The sequence below is a fragment of the Neoarius graeffei genome, chromosome 26, assembly GCF_027579695.1.
Source record: "Neoarius graeffei isolate fNeoGra1 chromosome 26, fNeoGra1.pri, whole genome shotgun sequence".
In the NCBI taxonomy this organism is placed as follows: domain Eukaryota; kingdom Metazoa; phylum Chordata; class Actinopteri; order Siluriformes; family Ariidae; genus Neoarius; species Neoarius graeffei.
Window position 1 is genome coordinate 19,765,391 of NC_083594.1, and position 13,808 is coordinate 19,779,198.

Genomic DNA, 13,808 nt, shown 5'->3' on the forward strand with positions numbered 1-13,808 from the left:
AACATGCCCGAAACAGTGTCTCCAATGGTACTCAAGATGTCTGCCTTTTACCAACATGAAGAGCATAAAACTTAAAAAAAAAAAAAAAAAACATGTAAATATCCATGTAAGAAATACATGTTGGATTTTAGTGTACAGAATTTTTTTTTTTTTTGTCGAAAATGGATTAAGAGCTGTTAAATCTGGGCCTTTTTTCTATTCGAGAGAGACGATGGGAACTGTGGGATCCATCCTTTCGAATGGTCATAGTGAGCAGTGCGGCAGATACTGAACAGACACGCAAACCACACACACCTCCAGCTGTGCTACAGAATATATGTGTGCGTGTATGTGTGTCCTGGCATGGAGGTCACTTGTGGTTAACAGTGCTCAATTACACTTTGTCTAGCTCAGCTCACCAGAGACTTCCTCCGCTCCATAACCTCAGGGTTGACGTACATCTTTAATACATTTAAAACCCCTCGGTACAGTGCAGCTAGTCACTTCGACCACACTTCAGTTCACAAAAGCTCAGTTGGCTGATTCAGTGTTTTGAGCGGAGGGATGTGAACTGATTAATACAGCACAGTGCTCATCTGGCGCCCGTTTTCTGACCACAGATGCATCAGGGTTGCTTCTGCTGTGCATCTTTATTTGTTCCCCTTACATGAATTGTTCCATCGGAGTATCTGCTTATCTCTAGTACCATCATGCTGTATTTATATATCCTGTAGATGGCCGTTTTATCTCCAGAAGGCCTAAATTGCAGGTTTAATACCCCATCCTGCTTTTGATCAATCCCATTTCACCGTGTTCTTCATTCCTTTTGTCTATCCAGGCCTCTTTTTTTTTCCCCAAGAGGAGGTTATTATTTATTTAATTTGTGACTGTCAGGATTTTGCCCGCAGTGGTTCCATGAATCAGCATGACTATTTAATGGGCTGATGGATAAAGACACATAATTATCTCTTCGAAACGTTCTGAAATTCTTCACTGATGCCACACTTTTGCATGACCCTTACCTCCTGCTCCAGTGCTCCAATATTTAATGGCACCTCAGTCTTCCGAAAAAATAGCACCATCTTTCTTTCTTTCTTTCTTTCTTTCTTTCTTTCTTTCTTTCCCTCCCTCCCTCCCTCCCCTTTCTCTCTTTGCATACCAAATCACAATTTGTATTCAAGAGAAATGGGACTGCATTGTTTGAATTTCAGTTGCATAGTGAAAGTGATAGGGAGAAAGAAAACTGAAGGATGTTTGGTGTTGTAATAAATCAGTGGCAGTGCAATGTGTTTTCCTGCTCTAGTATTAATGGCAGATCTATATCTGTAAAGTAATGCAGCATTTATCATCACCAGTTAATACTCGGCGAAATAAAATGCACTGCTTTTGAAATGAAGTGAAATGACATTTGAAGACTTTCCAAGATGACATTTAGGGTTTATGTTCATTTGCTGTATTTCAACAAAATAATGAAGATTCACTGATATATATATATATATATATATATATATATATATATATATATATATATACGGAATTACACTCTCAGCAAAATGTGGTAACATTTTTTAGTTGCAGTACTCAAGATAATGGTATCAAATGAAAATTTCACACTGTATAGGGTATCTTTTGACCTTAAAAAGCAAAGAAAAATTGGCTGTGTTTAACTTTGAACGCAAAATCTTTGATGAGGAAAGAAAAGTCAGTGACGGAATTACATCAGGAAAAACTGAACTTTCATTTCTTCAAATTCAAACCAAGATTTTTCTGAAGCGACATTGCTATAACTGGGGCGCTGATTTTTAAATATGGTTTTCAGTACATTTTGCCTTGGATTCCATGATTGAGCAACATCACTGAGCTGACAAGTTAAGGCAATTTTAATAATTTCATAATTTTGGCCTCTCTGCTGAAGAATTGCCATATATATATATATATATATATATATATATATATATATATATATATATATATATATATATATATAAGCTTAATAATCATGTTTCTAGACAATTTTACTCATCAGAAACCTCAAAAGGTCTTGCGTTTTTTGCAAGTACTTCTTTCTTGAAAGTAAAATAAAATGGAAAAAAATACATTTCAAAAGGTCTTGTAATATCGGCACATAGTGATACCTCTTTCAACGAGTAAAAGTAAGTAAAATAATAAAGGGAAATAAATTGAAAAATCAATAAAAATTGAAATGGTTTCTGTAATGTCTGTAATGATTGTTCGTTCTTCTTATATCGATTATTTATGTCTAGGGGGAGAAAAAAATCCACCAATAGCTCTCATCCATTTCAAGCATCAGATGTCGAGAAATCGGATTCCGATTTATACGTCCTTTATCACCATCTCCTAATGAGAAATATAAGATCATTTAAGTATATTTAAGACATTTTCACTTGATACTGTATCAGTGCAAATGTCTTATAATTTTGTGGTGCTCTTCGGGTTTGTTTCTTTTTTCTTTCGAGGTTGTTGGATACATACAGTATGACCGTGTTATACAGTGTATTTTGCCACATATATGGGTGTAAAAGTACATCTTATTTGATGTTCACGCCACTTTGTAACCACAAACTAGTTTGCGCGCTCTCAGCTACTGTCCTCAGGCACCATGTGACAGAACTCTTCTCTACTTTCTAGTCTTTTTATGTCAGATGGACTCTTGCATTTGTAACTGATCCTATATTGACTCTTCTCTTTATTATTCACATCCCCTTTTTTTTGGCAAAACTCATTAATCAGTAAAGGACTCCATAACCCATATTCTCTTTAAAAACTCTTTAGCAACACTTCATACGCTCTAAAAACAGACTGGGTATTTACACAGGCACAGTGAATGTGTGAATGGTACAGAATATTTTCCTCCCGTTGTGTTTGTAACTACTTGAACTGAACTTTAGATCTCTGCAGGAGACCAACTGCTTCATCCATCTTTGTTTCATAATCTGTCCATCCTTTGATTTACCAGACTTCTGTGTCAGCGTCTTCAAAGTTGGAATAAATGAGATGTGATTGATTGTAAGAGTGTTAAAGAGTAGTACGCAGACAGAGTAAGCGATTCGTATTGGCCGTTTCATCGGATTGTCTCACCGCAAAACCATAACATACAGACGGTGGAATGTTTAGGTTATTTGTCATGTCACGCTAGTCAGCTTTTGAGGCCTCAAAAGTTGATCGTCGGGATATCATGTGCTCAACTCGATGGCATGTGTATACAAACCCAACAGCCGCTTGCCACAGAGCAGTTATTAAAACAACTAACAGAGTCATTTAAGTGGTGACAGTTGTGCCGTGTGTACATCTTAGCCATCAACGATTCCCTTCTCTCACCGCTGGCAAGTTTAATCATAACTGCCGTGGCACTCTGCTCGTTTTATAAACCCTTTTGATAAAAGCTGAGAGCGACAGCAAGCTGTGAACGGCATATGCTCTTGTTCTCTGCAGAGCCATTCACCAACTGTGTGCCAGTTGTAAAATGCAAGCGAAAGACCATTTTGTCTCAGTGTTACAATCAGCAGTGAATGTAAACACAAGATGTCCCTGGCTCCTTCTGTCACTCTCTCTCTCTCTCGTTCGCTCACCCTGGTGCGGCCCATGTCCTCCAAATATGGTCCAAAGTGTTCAGGAGAGAAAATGGCTCCTAAACGTGGAGCCGTTGCATGTAACATAACTGTGCCCTCTGGTGTTTGGATGGCAATACTGCGGTATCGCTGTGATGGAGCTTCCCTGTTTCTCAGCCCTGATTCTGTATGCAGGACAGGGGACAATTCTCCCTCTGGCAGGCAGGGCTCACGTCGAGCTCTGTCCACCCTGACCACTGTGACACACATGGAACTGAAGGTCCTGTTTTTGGTGTATAAAATGTACATTTGACTGTAACCCTGTGAATGATGTAACAATTTCATTATTTGTAATATTGTTATTGGTTTATTTTCTAAAAATGCAGGAAAAAAAAGCCCAACTTGACTCTCCTCATTAAAAGTGAAATGAGATCTGTTATAAACCTGTGTCTGATGTCACTTTCTTACATCAATGTCATGTAACTTTGTTCATGGATTTCCTGGAAACGTCACTTCAGCGAGTGAAGACCGTGTGATCTTGTCTGCTTCGGTTTATGCCTCACAGGAATGCCACAACAGCTTTTGTGCGCTTTTCTTGGGAGGGGGGGGGGGGGGGGTTTGAACTCCACTAGTCCGCCCCTCCCTCATGGTGGCCTCCAACGTCTACTCGCATCTCTCTCCACTTTCCAACCCTCGTTAGCAGCTAGACGTGTGAAAGCCTGCTGACCCCTGAGTGACCCACCCCCCAAGAGTGGCATGCCTGATAAAAAAGGCGAAGGCTCAGCGAGTTCAGGAGTTCACCATCGGGAACCTGATGACAGTCCAAAAGCTCTTCTGGTTTAATCCAGCCCACCCGTGCGCCCCCTTTTTACGCCCTGTTAAACACCACAAGCAGCAACAGCAAAGCCGCCAGATCTTTAGCGTGTTGTAGAGATTGTAGATCTGGCTGATTGTCCACCTGAGACAGCTCTACTGGAAAAGCCCTGGATTAGTGTGGGGGGGGAACCCGATCGCGTTTAACGCAGATTGATTTATAGCAGAGAAATCACCCTCACACGACCTGCCATGCAAAACATTTAGCACGAGACGACTTTATTCCATACACCATTTCTTGTCAAGATCATTTTTAAGAGATTGTGTCTCGGTCAAATTCACCCCGAAAGGAAATTGTAAACCTAACCGAGCCGTGATCACAAGTTTCCCTGTGTGAGTCTCCTTCTTTTGAATAGCTGCTAATAGTGCTCCCTGCCATGTAATCATCACTGATCAATGCTCGGGCGCCTCCATTGTCGCACATGTGCATCCTGCAGACACTTAATAGCAACTATGGACAATTAAAGAGCAATCAGCAGCGCTTTGGACTCCGATGACTGTCGAGTTTTCCCTCCATTTCAACCATAAGGTGCCTTTGGCAAGCCAACTATAACTGTGGATGATCATTTGTCATTGCTGAAAAATGTTTATCCTGTAACGAGGAGTTTTTCCTGGCTTGCTCGGGTCCATATGATGCTTTGAGCTTGTCGTCCCCTGCCATTAAGAAACACTTTTCAAATCCTCTGATCTTCCTAACAGCAGCTTTGCAGTTCGACATTCAAAGCACAATAATAATTAATCACTGGAGCTTAATTTTTTTTCCTAATTAACTTTTTTCTTTTTTTTCTTACTGACTTTTGCACAAGATGAGCAATCCTTTTAGAATAGGTTTCTGTTTCAGGTACTTGGAAACCTGGCTCAAATTTAATATAATTGATATTGTTCGATCCACATTCACTGGATATGAGCAATCATGCGCTCTGATTGGCGACTCTACTACTCGAATATCAGCTCATATACCGTGAGTAGAGAAAAACAAAATGGCGGCACGTGTTGCTGAAGCAACCGAAGACGAAATAAAAACTACTCGAAAACAAAACCCCAAAAATACAAAAAAAGCAACGAAATATGGAATGAGTATTTGATTGCAAGAATGGATCTTTTTTCACTTTTCAAGAATTATTATTATTACCGCATTTTTCACAAATTCCTACCGTCATTTCGCCTGTTTGTTCACATTCTAAGCGGAAATTATTTTGTCGGACGTTTTGTATAAAGTTTTTATTTATCGAATTTGCAAAAAATTAAAATAAAAATGCTCCGTTTCTCAAAATCCAGTGAATGTGGATAGAATAAAACAGTTATTCCACTCAATCTCATCGTACATGGCTAACGTGGCGCTACGTGCCTCGTCGGCGATCAGCTCATGTACGACTTGATTTCATGGAATAACTGTTAAATATAGCATTATGCATTCATCTATAACGCTTCATCAGTTCTCCTGTTTATATTCAATATTCAAATCTTATAACAAACCCAGTCCAGTAAATGTTCCAGCCCAGTGTATGCATTTCAGACAGGCGAGTAAAGTACAAGGTCAAATCAAGAAGTCTGGCACTAAGGCTTAGAGCAATTTTATAATGTCTGCCTCTACGGGAAGCCATCAAAACTGTATGTTTTACAGCATACAGTAAGACAGTGCAATAACAGGCCGTCTTTATTTCAGATTCGGCTCCACGTTCAGCCTACAGGATGCGGTAGGTTAAGGGCGTAGACCGTTTCCTTGTTTCAGTGATAGCAGTTGTTCACCCGCATTTCATGGAACTGTGGAAAATGTTGGCTTTGGCACAACTGTATATAATTGAGATGGAACATAAGATGGCACCGTGTCAGCTGAAGCCTTTCAGGCATTTTCATGGTTTTCACCAAATAAGGCCTTCTGGAAGCTGTCTATGGTACAGTGACTTTACAAGAAGAGCTTCAGTTTGAACACAAATGAGTAAATTAAATCATGTGTTTAATTATGAATATCAGCAACGAGTAAGTAAAACATTAATCTCTATCTTTAATCAGTTTTAAAGGAAATATTGCTGAATTCTACTGATTCCTACAATGAAGTTACAAATATTCATTAAAATAATGTTATGGAGTAAAAGATATCCAGGAGAAAGTTTAATGAGCTCGGGTTTTTTTCCCCAATTACTTTTCATAATTACCCCGTTATGCGTTCACTGAGCTTATTAATGAAACAATGAATATATTTGGCAACATTTTGTCGTTAATGTCAATGTCATTATTGTGAAAACAGCAACTGTAATTTATTTTTTAGGGGACACTGTGTGAAATGCTGTCACTGTTTTTAGCAAAAGTAATTCAAGCTCATTTTTATTAAATTAATATAATGAGATTTTATATATATATATATATATAATATACAGTCTCATGAGCGTATGGTTTATTATTTACTTGCTATTATTATTATTATTATTATTATTTTGTTTAATATTGATACAGTCCCCAATGAAACTGTATCATACACTCTCAGAAAATAAAGTATGCTGTGGTACCTTTAGGGGTACAATGGCTTGTCCTGGGGCAGGACCCTCAAAGGTACTTATTTGTCCCTTTTATATACTGCTTGGGAACATGTACAGAGTGTTTTCAAAAAATTTTATATTATTTGAGATGTAAATATCCAGAAACTCCATAGTCCAGGCAAATGAAACCGAACAGGCTTAATGTTGAGCAATATAAGATTTATTCCTCAAAATTTTGAATGAGAAATTCAAAGGCATGTGGATTCCATGAACAATTTCACATATTTTCAATATGCACGCCTAACCCAGCCTTCCTCTTTGAACTTTGTGTCGTGTCCAAATCTGCATTGCAGTCTGTGCATTTTTAGAAAATTCTCTCATAAATGCACGCTGTACAACCTTGTTCGACTGTGTTCGAGCGTACTCGAACACACAAAACGCCCTTTCTTTTCCAGCGAATGGCATTTCTATACCTAAAACGATAAAAACAAAAAACATTAAACGTAAAATTTTGACCTGTTTCCACACACACTGTTAAAATTTGAGGTCGATTGAATAAGAACTGGCAAAGTTATTAGACTGTGAAATGATATCAAATTTTTTTGAAACACCCTGTATGTACCTTTTTGGCCCGAAAAAGGTACACACAGTTACCTGGAGGTCCAGTCATGAGCCGTAGAGGGTACATTAGTGTAGATTGTACCTTGGGGACAGAAATGGACTCCTACTGTACCCCTATTTCTGGCAGTGTATAAGATTATAAGACATGCAATTTACCCTTCGAAGAGAAGAAACACTGATATTTTTGCCAAGAAAAATAGACTCCTTTAACTCCTTTAACTTTGCACACACTATAAGTCATTATAAAGAATTGTATCTGAACAGGAGAAAACTCATACCAGATCAAATCAGAAAAAATGGTGAAGCTATAAGAGAAAGAAAATGATTACGGTACTGGACCTGGACCTAAAAGGCAAGTAGTTACGCAGGTTTCTCATTGTTCTCATCTCGAACAGTTCCTCTAACCTTCCAGCTCCAGTTATACTGTATGAAAAAAACACACATCACAGCTGTTTTTGTTAAGAAAGTCAGTGAATAATATAGAGTTCATGCTGCTTATACAGTAAATGGGCTCATAAGCTGCATGTGTTCATGTGTTGTTGGTTTTTTTTTCCTGAGTCACTGTACATTCCTTTTAAAAAGGCAAACTATAAACATTTAAAACAAAGCTGCTGTTTGATGGTGATCGACATAGGCAGGCCGACCTCATCTACTCCACACATCTCTCATTTTCAATCATTTTTCATTTCTCAGAATGTAATCCCAGACATGTACAGTATCATTTCAAACTGTAATGAAACTCTTAATGCAGCACAGATATCCAAAATCGTAGCAGCTCATTTTCAGCAAATTTGTCCCAGACGCAAATTTGGCTCAGGCACACAAACAGAGAAAGAGAACAGACGCCAGTGACACAGGCTGAGGATGGTGGTACAGGAATCATCATGGATGACTACAAAGCACCGTAAAGTAAATATACTTTAATATATAATGTAAACATAAATACATCAATAAACATTTAAAAAATGCTTCACATGTTTATCATGCTTTGTAGTGTTGTGTTTTTTATGTGTAACAAATTCTTTTTGTACTTTATTGTGCTTTGTATTTTTAATGTAACACAATTTATAATGAATAATAATAATAATAATAACTTGGTGTAATATTGAGTTATATGCAGATAGAACTCAATATTACAAGTTATTATTATTATTATTATTATTATTATTATTATTATAACCTGTAATATTGAGTTATATGCAGACAGAACTCAATATTACAAGTTATGATTATTATTATATTGCATTCTATGCAATATTACAAATTATTATTATTATTATTATATTGTAATATTGCATTTATTGTGTTTTGTATTTTAATGTAACACAATTTATAATGAATAAATAATAAAAACTTGGTGTAATATTGAGTTCTATGCAGATAGAACTCAATATTACAAGTTGTTATTATTATTATTATTATTATTATAACCTGTATTATTGAGTTCTATGCAGATAGAACTAAATTTTACAAGTTGTTTATTATTATTATTATTATTATTATTATTATTATTATAATAACTTGGTGTAATATTGAGTTCTATGCAGATATAACTCAATATTACAAGTTATTATTATAATTATTATTATTATTATTATTATTATTATTATTATGCAGATATAACTCAATATTACAAGTTGTTATTATTATTATAATATTTTATATTATTATTATTATTATATTGTAATATTGCATTCTATGCAATATTACGAGTTTATTATTATTGTTAATAATAATAATAATAATAATAATAATAATAATAATAATAAATAAAGCACAGATTCTATTAATTAATAGCTCTGACAAAATTTGCACAGTGAGAGCCCACTGAGGAACTTGTGAATCTTATAGTAGTCTTCAAATGCGCAGCCCATCCTGCATACAGTCTTGGGGGGGAAAGATTAGATCTAATCTAATCTTCAGGGTTCTTCAGCTTGTTCCTCTGGGTGAGCCCTTAACCTTTTTACAGTTCTGCATTGAACTCAATATTACAACAAGTTATAGTAAAATACCTTAAGGAATGTGTGTGTGTGTGTGTGTGTGTGTGTGTGTGTGTGTGTGTGTGTGTAACAAAACAGATGATGATGGTGATTTATTATTAGTAGTAGTAGTAGTCGTAGTAGTAGTAGTTGTAGTATAACTCTTTTTATTACTGGAGTATGGTATGTTGAAGTGTTTGAGAAGAAAATTTTAATTTTCATCGGGACAACCAGTAACCACACCAGTTACAAACATTAGGACAAGGACTAGGTCTTCATCTAGTGGTCTCTGCTTCTCTGTATACAAGCGCATAGAACTATCTTTGTATCAAGTCTATATATTTACAATCCATTTGAAATGTACATATTTGCAGAATTAGATGAAATATTTCTTAACACAGAATACAACCCTCAGGATTCTTCTGACATTTAATGTATGAGGTCTAAATCTGAGATATTCTGTCATTTATGATATATTACTGTACTTAGACTACTTATACTATAAGTACTTATATTACTTGTATTTATAATCATTTTCACTCATTAAATAAAACAATGTGAGCAGCGAAATGTCATGTTTAGAGCCATGTTAAATCTTATCTCCTAAAGTTGTGAGCTATACAACTTGGATTAGTATAATTATTTTTTTCTCTCTCCTGATTCATCAGTACAAACCCCCTCACTACCACCATCAACAACAAATCCTTATATTTTAAGCATGATATTAATATGTAAAATATTATTTCAGAAAATACTCCTCTTCCGGTTTTTTACATTACTTTTACGAAATTATCAAAAATTATTAAAAGCATGATGTTTTTTAAAGTGCCATTACTCAGAAAGTACATTAGAGTGCTAAGAGCGCCCCCTTGTGGAGAATCTTTAACTTGCTAAATGTGAATGAGGGTGACTGAGGGCTAATTTTTACGTGTTCAAGCAGATTGGAGAGAGAGAGAGAGAGAGAGAGAGAGGAAAAAAACAAGCTTGGTTTGACCAGCTCCCAAAACACAATCCCAGCTGTTCAGCTGGTAGATGAGAACAGTTTACAGCTACTGACACATTATAATCACAAACAAGTTGTTTAAGGAAAATAAGGCAATAAGAAAATCTCAAATGTTTATCGATCAGTTTGACATATAATAAGGAAGCTAGACAATACATTACCAACTGGCAAAGATGGTAACCCAGATTAAATAGCCCAGCCTGTTTTTGGCAACTTGTAAAACAGTCAGGCCAAGTTGGATTTTTCAGCAGACTGAGTCACTACGTTTACATGCACATAGAGAGAATCGAATTTCTGCCGTTGCTCGACTGAAATCGAAGTTCAAAATGCCATGTATACACCTTAATTCGGCTGAAATTGAACCGAACTTGATTTCTCGGAATCGAGCTACACGACCTAGTTTATGCGATTTCTGCCGAGCTACTTTGTGCATGTATACCCTATCGAGCTAGTTGTCAAGCTACTTCCGGAAGTGACGAGTGACGAGACCACAAGCGGGAAACACAACAGCCTCGGTCGGCATGACAACAGTAGTAGCGAGCAGCAGAAGAGGTCAGGAGGAACAAACGAAGAAGAGAAAATGGCGATGTAGAGCTCTCTGAAGTGTGGGTGGAGCACAGAGGACGGCAGGACAAAGCTTCTGGTACTAATAGGCTTTTTATTGTCAGACTTTTCAGTTTAACAGCCTACTTTTATTCTTGAGAGAAAAACACACACGCGCGCGCTGTGTTCTAGTCCCGGGATGAGCTGTCCCCTCTGCTCTGCCTCCTTAAATAGGGCGCGGTTACTGGGAAGACACACACAGGTTAATTACCGTCAGGTGAAGTGATTCTGCCACTCACCTTCCCTGGCTCCGCCCTCCTGTCACAGACCGGCGCTTGACCACGCCCCCACTGCCACAGGCAAGCAGAAACGTGCACTTCTGGAGCAATGAGGAGACAGAGTTCATGCTCATTCAGCTTAAGGAGTTGAATATATTAAAATTCATGGACGGGAGAAAAACGCGCAATGGAAAACACGGAACTGATAACTTTGTTTACACTCTTGAATAGCTCTTCTTCATGACGACAACCGGAAGTGTACCAACACGATGGGGCGTGTTGCGCCACCTGTGGCTCGGATGCACAATGCACCTCACACAATAGCCCGATTTCATTGTGTGCATGTAGGATTGGATTTCTCTGGCACCCAGCTGGGACCTTCAGCTCGATTACCGACAGCAGCTCGATTTGGATGTGCATGTAAACATAGTCTGACTCAGTGACTGACGGACTGACTGACTGGCTGACTGACTGACTGACTGACTGACTAAAAGGGGGTGACTGACTGACTGAAAGGGGGTGAGTGATTGACTAAAAGGGGGTGACTGACTGACTGACTGACTGAAAGGGGGTGAGTGATTGACTGACTGACTGTAAGGGGCTGACTGACTGACTAAAAGGGGGTGATGACTGACTGAAAGGGGGTGACTGACTGACTGAAGGGGGTGAGTGACTGACTGACTGACTGACGGTAAGGGGCTGACTGACTGACTAAAAGGGGGTGACTGACTGACTAAAAGGGGGTGACTGACTGACTGACTGACTGACTGACTGACTGACTGACTGACTGACTGACCGAAAGGGGGTGAGTGATTGACTAAAAGGGGGTGATTTTTCAGCAGAAAAATTTTTCAGTCAGTCACCCCCTTTTAGTCAATCACTCACCCACTTTCAGTCAGTCAGTCAGTCAGTCACCCCCTTTCAGTCAGTCAGTCAGTCAGTCAGTCAGTCACCCCCTTTTAGTCAGTCAGTCAGTCAGTCAGCCCCTTACAGTCAGTCAATCACTCATCCCATTTCAGTCTGTCAGTCAGTCAGTCCGTCAGTCACTGAGTCAGTCAGTCTGCTGAAAAATCCAACAGTCAGTCAGTCAATGACTGTAAGGGGCTGACTGATTGAAAGGGGGTGACTGACTGACTGACTGACTGACTGACTGACTGACTGACTGACTGAAAGGGGGTGACTGACTGACTGACTGACTGACTGACTGACTGAAAGGGGGTGACTGACTGACTGACTGACTGACTGACTGAAAGGGGGTGAGTGATTGACTGACTGACTGTAAGGGGCTGACTGACTGTAAGGGAGTGAGTGAGTGAGTGAGTGAGTGAGTGAGTGAGTGAGTGAGTGAGCTGACTGACTGACTGACTGACTAAAAGGGGGTGACTGACTGACTGAAAGGGGGTGAGTGATTGACTGACTGTAAGGGGCTGACTGACTGACTGACTAAAAGGGGGTGACTGACTGACTGACTGACTGACTGACTGACTGACTGAAAGGGGGTGAGTGATTGACTGACTGACTGACTGTAAGGGGCTGACTGACTGACTAAAAGGGGGTGACTGACTGTCTGACTGACTGAAAGGGGGTGAGTGATTGACTGACTGACTGAAAGGGGGTGAGTGATTGACTGACTGACTGTAAGGGGCTGACTGACTAAAAGGGGGTGACTCATACATGTCAACTCCTTTGGGCATCCACCTTTAGTATCAGAAGAAGAAATCCATAAAATCAACATAAAATCCTTATAGCCTTCGAATCACACCAAACTTAATAAATAAATAAGTAAATATAACTTGCTTGAGAACTTCGTCCAGCATGTCGAAAATCGCCTCGCCCGTGTTGATATTGCACACGGGCATGTCTATGATTCTTGACTTCGCCCCTCTGTTTATGTCGAAGATCCGCACCAAAACGGCCAGTTGCTTGTCCGTCTTTTTGTCATTGGATTCGTCGATCATCAAGGAAAATGGCGACGTCCGGCAGTGCTGGATGATCGGTAGTGTAGCTTCGGGGGCCAAGCTCTTTTTGATTATTTGTGTTGTTTTGGTGCGCCTACAGCTGATAGATTTCGCAATCGTACTGTCCGTGCAAATTCGTGGCAACAGTTCTGTCAGGTGGTCCGCAATGGCTAGCGGCAAATTGTGCTGAGCAATAAAATTACAGATTGTAACTTCTGCTCTTATTACACTTGTTGGTTGATCATCGGTCTTAGGCTTTGCAAACATCGTCATTTGCGGCTGATTCTGTTTCTGGTGCAAATTTCGCTGATGTCGTTTGGACCTCATGTGTTCCCTCACGTCGTAAACTCCAGACGCCGCAACTTTTATATCTCACACACAAACTGTGCAGTGCGCGTACTCCTCATTTTTCGCCTGAACAATGACACCATTAAATGTCTCCTTCCATTCAGGAAGATACCGCCCGCCGTATCTCATTTTCTTTCTCGGTGTTCCCATTCTTTCACTCAGCAGATGCTATTCAAAATC